Raw genomic sequence first — 9,520 nt, forward strand, 5'->3', positions numbered from 1 at the left:
AGCAAGATTTAAGAAGTGATTCCCTACTGACACATTTAGGTGACAGAGTTCCCTTTGTACCTTTACCTTAAAAAAGATTTGCAATGAGATTTTCTGACATCTGAACATCAGTGGGGATGAATGAACAGAGTGGCTCTATTTCCACAAGAAGTGAGCTGGAGTGTCAGTACAAGCTGGGATACAAGGTGTCACCCTGCTAGAGAAGGGGTGGCCATCACAGACTGAAGATTGGCTGAAGGGGAGGTCAGCCTATATCAGTGGGGGATCATCTAAACAAGACCACAACTCTCTCCCAATAATGTTGTGATCCTTAATGGGGGAAGTCACCAACTGGTTTAAACTGGGTGGCTTCAGTCACCATGCACTGACCTGTTGCCCCCTAATTCCCGCGGCTGTTAGTGTCAAGAGTATCTTCACCTTTCCGCAGCTGCTGCAGGGGAAAGGTTTGCTTGGTAACGCCAGTTTGTGGGTTCCCATGCCATAGTCAGGGGAAAACTCCTCTTTGAATAATACTAAAGAAAGACTATTAACATTTGAAAGCGAGATGGTCTCTCAGAATGAGTTCCCTTCCACAAAGCGTGGCTGCAAATGACTTCTATACTCTTGCTTTTATCTTCAGCAGTAACAAATGCTGCTTGTTGGGGATATCTTAAATTTGCAGAGCCACTTGCAATGTATCTGTTAAATGTTTCTGTCTTGCAAAGAAAACAATACCCTGGCTCTTATCAATATCACTCAGGCACTCATTTATGCAAGCAAGAAAAGATATATGTGTATATCCAAGGGCACAAGAACCCAAAGCACTCGGGTTTTGAATCATAGGACTATCAGTATCCACTGGCCTTTTTTAATTACCCCCTGTGAGCTCCTGTTTGACTTTTCTCAGAACAATAAGATTTCATCCCAAATGTACTTGGGAAAGACAGATCTGCTGGAAGAAATAAAAACAGAAGCAAAAAGGTCATCTGTTTCTTTAGGGAGACTGAGGCCCAAAAGCACAATAAAGAATACTGTCAATATTTTGAAAACACTGATAAGACTGTGACCACTTCTCCCATTCTTGTAAGTTGTGGATTTCTGAAAGGAATTCATTCAGCTACTCTTGATGTCTGTTTTAGAGGAGAAAGTGGAAAATAAGTAAGGATGGAATTCTTCAACCAAATATACACTTATATACTAAAAATAAAGCTTTGATGCTTTTTTTACTATAGAAAGAGTTCTTTGACCTACCTTTTGTGGCTATTGGTGAGATCAAGATATAGAAATGTAAAAATAGAACAACTGTTGCAGCATTTTTCCTAACCAAGTTCAGAAGCACAGTTCAGCCCGTGGAATCTTGCTGAGTTTGCTATGCTCATCTGGTAAATCCAAGCATTTCCCCTTGTGTGAATGAGTTTTGGCTGAGTGGAAGAACTTTTTGCATAGCTTAGGAAAAAAAAAAATCATGTTCATGTCTGAGTTTGATGGAGTACGTCTCATCCTCACTTCAGTTGTGGCAGCAGAATGAGACATATGGTTCTTGAGTCAGCTGCCATGCACTCAAGCGACAGCACTCAATCACAATGTTTCTTGACATCACTTGTTCTTACCAAGAAATGTCCTGAACACTCTGATGTATTAGAAGAATAGATGTATTAGAACAATATTAGAAGAAACAGATGGGATAGGTACAGTCTTTCCACTGTTCTTTTTTAAAATAAAACTTTTGGAAACTGTCATATGACTCACTGGACAAAATATTGTCCTTATTCAAGGAGCTCAGGTGGTCTGAAAACAGGTAGCATGGAGGAAAAAAAAAGGAAAATGATGGGTTGTTTTATACAGCACTGCTGAAGGACTTTCTGTACTTAGTTGATCATCTTGCACTTATTTTGAGAAATGTTCTCAAAAAAAAAAAAAAAGAATGGATTTATGAAAGAGATCTCTGCACTTTCTAATGTAACTCAATCGGTGTTAGTCAGATGGAGTCATAGGATAACATTTCTTCAAGACATTCTCCAGATCTGCATTTGACCATATTGTTAAAATCAGTCCAAAGCTTCTTAATTATGTCAGAAAAAGTGCATACTGGAGGCTGAGGTAGGACTTTATCAGCCTTGTTCTTACTCTTGAGAGGGTAAAGTTCAATTCTGCAACCACAGTGATGTAAATCTGGGGAAGTGAGGGTGGAGAGCAGTGAAAATGTGATGGCTGGAGAGCTGTTAAGGGGCACAGGGACATGGGCAGTCTCCGCTGGTAGCTCCTCAGTGTCTCTTGGTGTGGAAGAGAGCCCAGGGGGATATAGGAGGTGGTGTGAGGTTTTGTGGGTGGGATTGATTTCTTTCTTCTCTTTCTTCTGAAAGACCACTTCTGACCAGCCACCTCATATACAATTCCGAGACTGCTCTGATGCCTTCCCTCAGTCATTTATTTTCATACTAATTCTAGATACTCTTTTCTGGTCCTGTTTGTGAACCTCCCATCTGTCGTTCTCCTGGATTCTCACTAATTAGTTCACATCTTTCTTGAAATGCAATGCTCAAATCATACTCACTACTCCAGATAAAGCTTTCCTCCCTGTGTTTTACAGGCTGTATTCTCCCTTCATAATTTCCTGTGTAGACATTATATAATACTTGCACTCTGAGATGGGGGTTGCTTTTTTCATAACAACTTAACACTGCTGACTCGTATGTTGGTTGTTTTCTTTTTTTTTTTTTCTGCAGGAAATCTCCTCAGTTAAACACTTTCAAAGTCATAGTATTTTGTGGGAGAGTATATCTCAGTTTGTCCCTTTGCCAGTGAGGACTAAACTAAGTTGATTTCGAAGTGAAGAGAGTGCACACAAATAGCTCAGCTGACATGCAGCAATCTGATTTACGCCTCTCTGATTCAAGGTTAGAGCCTAAGAAAGCCTTTTCTGAAAATAAGTGGATACTGCTGAAGGTTTTGCTCCAGAGCAAATAGGCTGCAGCTGAGCAACTGGGCCTGAACTTTTCTGAAGTCCAACTGAACTCAAAAGTAAAATCTGTTGATTTTTTTTTTTTTTTTCTGTTTCTTATCCATTCTGAATTGCACAGTGTTTATCAAATATGCAGTACTATACTGTGGACATTTGCTGCAGGGGCTGACTACAGAAGGTCAAGTGCATGCCAGAGTCAGAGAGGCTTTTTGCTGGGAATGGACATCCTGTCATTTTCCAAATCAGACACCGACAAACCCCACCACAGAGATATTTTCAGTCAGAGGCTTCCTGACAAGCTCATAGCTTCCATCACCACTATTAATATCTTCCTCTTTCCCCAGGTTTCATGATGGCCTTGAGACAAGGAAGCTTCCACGTGAATACAATTAGCATTTGCCATGGATCAGTTCATCTGTCCAGAATCACTCACTCATATTAGAACAAGATCGATGTTCAGAATGATGGGCGTCAAAGTCCTACAGCTCTCCAAGCAGGGCTTGGTCAGGGCTGCCTCCTGCCTGAACAATTAACAGCAGCATTACAGCTGAGAGATTAAAATCAGAGAACATAAGAGCAAGTCAAGCTTCTCCTGTGAGGATCACAGCTCTCTTTTCCCCTAGAAGAAGGTCTTCTGATGCTATCTAATACCTGTTATACTCCTGAGGGTTGACAGAGAGGGTAACAGAGGTTGTTGCACACAAGCACAAAAGATTAGGATATTTTGGTTTTGGAGCTTATTTTTTCAACCTGCATAATTTATGGAAGACAAACTGTCTGGCAGTATAGCAGTCCCAGAGTGGGCATTGTCTCTTGACCACCATCAAAGGTCTGGTCCACTGGGTTTACATCATCCTCATTTTGTTCCTTTTCCTATTTGGAGCTGGTGTATCTAGTTCATAACATGTCTAAATTGCCTCCCAGACCAGCACTGGAAATCACAGGTGCAACCTTTAGTCACCTGGAGAGTGTCCTTCATTTTATATCATCCCTCATTCAGCCAAAGGGAGGCAAAGCACGCAGGGAGAAGTGACATCTTTTATCAGACCAACAGACACAGTTGGCAGGGGGAGAGGAAAAACGCTCAGGCATGGAGATCTCCTGCAGAGTAAAACTGCTCAGGGCTCTGCCCATGTTTCCTGACAAATGAGTTCCCCTCAGAGCGACTGAGGTTGTCCATATCATCTCCAGTTTATTTAGGATGGAAAGTTTTGTCTGCATGGTTTGGTATGCACAGAGGAACTGTCTCAGTTGTGGGTCTGAAACCTCTATCCCTTTTAAAACATATTTTATTATGACAGCTGCAGTGGCTGAAACCAGAGGAACATGTGACGCGTTTCATCTTCAACCCTATCAGCAAGGCAGATGAAAGCAGCAGTGAGTGGTGCCTTGTACTGGATATTCTTCCTTTACTGTTTTGAAGCTTTGCATGTAGAAACAGAGTAATTATATTGTAACTGATTATATCATAGTGCTACCTGGTGTGACATTTTATTAGTAGAGCAGGAAGAGCACACGGACCTTGCATAAACAGCCCCCTGTCCACACCAGCGGTCTGCATGCTGCGTTTGAGCTGTAACGTTCAGACAGTATAATTCTTCTGTTAGCACAAGGCTGACATCTGAACAATCAGAGTAATAAGATCATGAAGAGGTGTAGACGAGCATATTGATGTGGACTCTGAAGTGCACTGGTAGAAATGTGAAAGGATCTAAGGGGATGTGTATAAATGTGTGCGTTGTTCACATGATTCTCATTTATATTACACTGATATTGTAGCTTTCGGTCTTTGCTATGGGCTTTAAATTTACTATTGAATATCAGGAAACAGTCTCTAATCATTGCTGTATATCTTTTCTGAACCTTTCTAGACGGAGTACATGTTCCCTTCCAGTCTCACAGGAGTTGTGTTCCTATCTAGATGCAAACAGCTGATATGTGTGGAGGTGTGATCCAGACGATGACTTCATTTATCTTCTCCCTCTGCCCCCTCAACACTAACCAGAAGCACCTCTGCACCCTGAGTACAGCAGAGCTTTAAAAGCAGATGAACAATAGTGCAGGACAGTCTCTTTCACTTTTGGCAGAGAAATACTGACATTAAAACTCTTTGCATTCAAGCATAGTTTCCTACAGTTAACCAAGATTGTACAAATCTGGGTAAAATCCTTGTAATCAAAATCCTTTCAAACAGCAGAATTCCTATCCCAAAAAGGAAGTAAATACTTGATGTTGGGTTTACATTTCCAGTGTGTCTCTGTGTGAATATACAGTAAAATTGAGTTGAATTAGCCGAAGACAAGTGTTACAGAATTAGAGAATTACAGTCAAGAGTTTACCCCCTCTTCCCTCCTCACTGGTGCAGATGTTGGGCTTTTGAATAAGAACATCCATTCTTGTTTAAGGGGCTTTATCTCTTAAATATGTACCTCTATGCTAAGTGCCCCTTGCAGACATACTCATATTAAGGCCCCCAAACCAAAGCTACAAATCACCTAATAAGGTATGTTGTGGTGCATTAGTCTCAGTATAATCTAATTTCACATCTAAGGTATCGAGAGCTTGCTGCTGGGACAAAATTGAGACAGCATCCTTCATTAGGGCTTGATAAATCTTACAGATGTGTATGGCAGCGTTTGAGAAAGCAGAGTGAAGGGCTCTTCATGTTCATAAGAGGGTGCTTTTGTTGGGCTTTGGCTTGGAAATAAGAGTGGTGTTTCACACTCAGTACACAAACATGACTTGGAGTTTCAAGAAATTCATTTAGGAGGAAAGCTTAACAGAGATAATTAAAGCACAGCTTGACTAAGCTTGATAAAAAGGAAAGTGAATTTCTTACAAATTTCTTACAGTTGATGTATGCTTCAGCATTTACTCATACTGAGGAGCATTTACTCATACTTGTCAAGCTCTTGAAGTCTATGTTATTAATCACTGGGGTCAGCCTCCAAGAGAAAGATGTACGACTGAAATCTAGCACATTTGCAGGTAAATGCTTTTCATACTGAATGAATGATGCAAAAAATGACCCAAACGAGAAAGAACTGAGATGAAATAATGTAATAGGATATTGCTAGGGGTAATGAGATGGAAATATTGGAAAATATTGAGCACTTGGGATTTTTAAATTTAGATTGGACAAAATGCTTATAAAAATAGCCAAAGGGATATTCTTATGCTACTGACCACATTGGATGAATTAAATATTAACCATCACAACTGGAATATCTACAGGATATCAGTCTGTTTTCTGCAGTGTGGGGATAGCTTGTGCTTCTCATAGATTTCATTTATCCCAGCGCAGTGCATTGCACAGACGGTCAAACCCAGATGTTTGCTGGATGCTGAAGGAGATCAGGTTCAGGCTAGGAACAGGCAGAGCTTCCTGTGATGACAATCCCTGTCTACTGAAACCAACTGCCAAAGGGTAGGGTGGATTCTCCAGCACCAGAGAGCATTAAATTGAGACTGGATGACTGGACTTGCCTGGGGAAACTCCTTGCTTTGTGCTGCTGCAGTCCAGATAATCATACCTGCCTTTGTACCTTGAAACATCTAATGCTCCCTAGACCCAAATCCTTTGGTTCAAACTTTCCTTCTGCTTTGCTGTTGACTCAGCATTGAGCTGTTACAGCTGTGAGAGCAGCGAAGGTCAGTGAGCTGGACAGGGACTGGTATCAGCAAATGGATTTCTTCTGGCAGCTCAGGCTCGGCTCCCTGCCCCCTCCAAATCCAATTCAGCTTGTCAATACACTAAATAAAAGCTAGAAAGGAAAATGAGGCAGATAATAATTGTGGCTGTCAAACATCTGTTGTTGCTGGAAGTGGAGAGAGAGTGAACGCAAGCCTGTTTCTATCAGCTGGTATTCGCTGCCCGTCCTCCAGTAAGCTGGAAATTCAGGGTGAATTTCCGTGTGTTTATCTGCAACATGACATTAAGCAAATTGAGTTAACTTTAGAATAGATTGTGTTGCCAGCTTAGTGGATGCAATGTAGAAAGTCTCCCAATGCAGACTACAGTTAAAACAGTGAAGGAGGAGGATAAATCTGAGAAGGAATAAGAGGAAGAAAGTCATTAAGTGTCAGGTAAGAACTCCACTCACTGCCCTGACATAGTATGAAGGACTCCAAGTGGAACATGGACATCATTTGATCTTAAGTGTAGTCTTATTTTAGCTGTGTAGAGTAAAAATTCCCAAATCGAAAATGTGACCCCTAAAAGCAATGGAGAGAGAGGGAGCAGGTAAGACAAGTGGTAGCTAGGACACTCTGAGATTGTTGAACTGGAAAGGGCTCAGAATACTAAAAACTATTTTCAGAGCTCTTTTTCTTTCTATATTTGAAAAAACTTAGGAAAAAATAATTGGTAGGGAGGTTTTGTTGTTTTGAAATGTATCTTCAAACAGACCATGTCAGATGTGGCATCTGAGGATCATCTATATTCCCTCTTGATTTTTATTCCCTTTGGATTTTATTCAAAAACTTCCCCAATCTTTCATTTCAGTGAGTCTTGAACTAGATAAACTATTGGCTCTGAAGAGACCTGATACTTGAGAGGGACACTCCAGCACTGAGAACTCGTGACATCAGTGGAAGGTGGTGGGATCACCAGCCACTGGGCAGCATGTGTGGCCCTGGCTGGCAATCAGCTGTCCCTGGGAAGAGCAGGTTGTGCCTTTCTGAGAATAAATCCCATCCTTTGGACAGCAGATCCAAAAGAGCAGGGGAGAGACTCTGAAATCCTCAGACAGCATAAAGTTCCTGCTGCTTGGAGAGCATAGAAGAGCAATAGGAAGCTCTGGAGCATGTCAATGTTTCCTGGCATGGGCACGCTGACACCCTTCCTCCTCGTAGGAGGATCCTCAGAGCAACCTGCCATCAGGATCCCACCACTCCCTTGAAGAGTAGTGGGGGGTGTTTGTAAAGTGACAGATACGAGGTGCGCTCAAGCCAAATGAGCTACAAACTGCTCTGAAGATTTTCCCCTGAAATGTTTTTCCCCTGCAACATGTTTTCTTTGGCAGTTTGAGATGTGAATTTTCATCTTGCAAGCATGCGTTAGTGGCTTCCCAAGCCTCCACCCTTGCAGTTGTCTCCTTCCACACGCATCTCCTGCCCACTCTGTTCAGCTCCACTTTGCAGATAAACTGCCAGGTAGCGTGGCCTCACCATAAACAAAATTAATATCTGTGCTGGACTACAAGTTTAGCCAAAGATAAAGATTCTCTTCCTTGAGGAGCAAGATGAACTCAGGTTCTCCAAACCAGTCGCTGGAGAACTACTCATCTCCACTGTCTGCAGAGGAGGCTGGGGAGTCACCTCCTTGTATTAGGCTGCATGGGCAGTCCTAGGATCCACTGAAGATCCCAAGGGACCAAAATAACTGCCAGGAGAGGCTGGCAGTACAATTATTCCTACCCTTCCTCTTTGCTCAACCACATGGCTTGATGCTGAAAGCAAGAATTGACCTTGGCAGTCTCCCCCCACCTCTGCCCCCCAAGAGGCTGTGTTGTCCCCTTCTGGCTCACGAAGGAGGCTCCAAAGCCAAAGCACCCCTGTGATGAAGTGCAGACCACTCCATGGTCTGAGCTTACACTTCCCTTTCTCGCTGGCTGTGCTTCAGTTCTTATGAAAGTGGAGGTGTCTCTCCCGCTACTTGAAAATCAGATAAGCAAAAGAATTAGGAGCAAAATGTCAAAAGAGTGGTAAAGTAGATATTACTCTAAAATATCTTTCTTTTTAAAACAATTTGATAAATTGATAAATCCTATCCCAACATCTTTCTTCCTGTAAAATATTTGGAGCTGAAATAATTCCAGAATTCTCAGTGCTGTTTTACTTTGCATTTCATCTGCATATATGAACAGCAATCGAAGGGAATTTTCTCCCCAATTTCTAACCAAGAAGGATGTGAAAGCAGTGATAAGTCACAAAAATCTTGTGTGACTTTGGGGAGATCAATTAATATACCCCATGCTTTGTTTTCCCATCTGTCAAAGAGAAGAACGCTTTGCCAAGCCCCAAGAGTCGCATGTAAATAACACCAGTGGCTGCAAGATGCTCAAATCCTGACATACTGAGAGCCACAAAAGCTTCTAGATAGTTCATGTCTTCAACTTCAGAAAATAAAGAAGGTTAAGGACTGGCTAGGTGTAAATAAAGTCTGGGAAAAGAGACAGGAATTAATAACCTGCTCATTTGTATCTCAACTTCCAATGACAGAAAATGTTCACAAAAGTTGCAGCACTTAGTTTATCATGATTACAAGTTCTTGAGAAACCACAGAGATTATCAATGCAAAGTAGGAATGTTGTCTAAAACGGGTAAGTAAAATTACTATAATAAATCCTCCGTCACCTGATGAAATACTCTGCTAAAGGGTGCAAACACTAAAGTATTTAAAGAAAACACTATTTTACAAGAGATTGTTGCCTTGACTGTGTGTGAATCTCATTGGGAAATCTGTCATCTTGTTTCTGACATTTGTTCTGCGGAGGGGAGAAAAAAAATCTGTTAAAAACTGCACAAAGACAAGCAGTGGTAAAATTACCAACGGAGGATTCTTCAATAAAATGCTAT

Source organism: Strix uralensis, chromosome 16, assembly GCF_047716275.1.
Source record: "Strix uralensis isolate ZFMK-TIS-50842 chromosome 16, bStrUra1, whole genome shotgun sequence".
In the NCBI taxonomy this organism is placed as follows: domain Eukaryota; kingdom Metazoa; phylum Chordata; class Aves; order Strigiformes; family Strigidae; genus Strix; species Strix uralensis.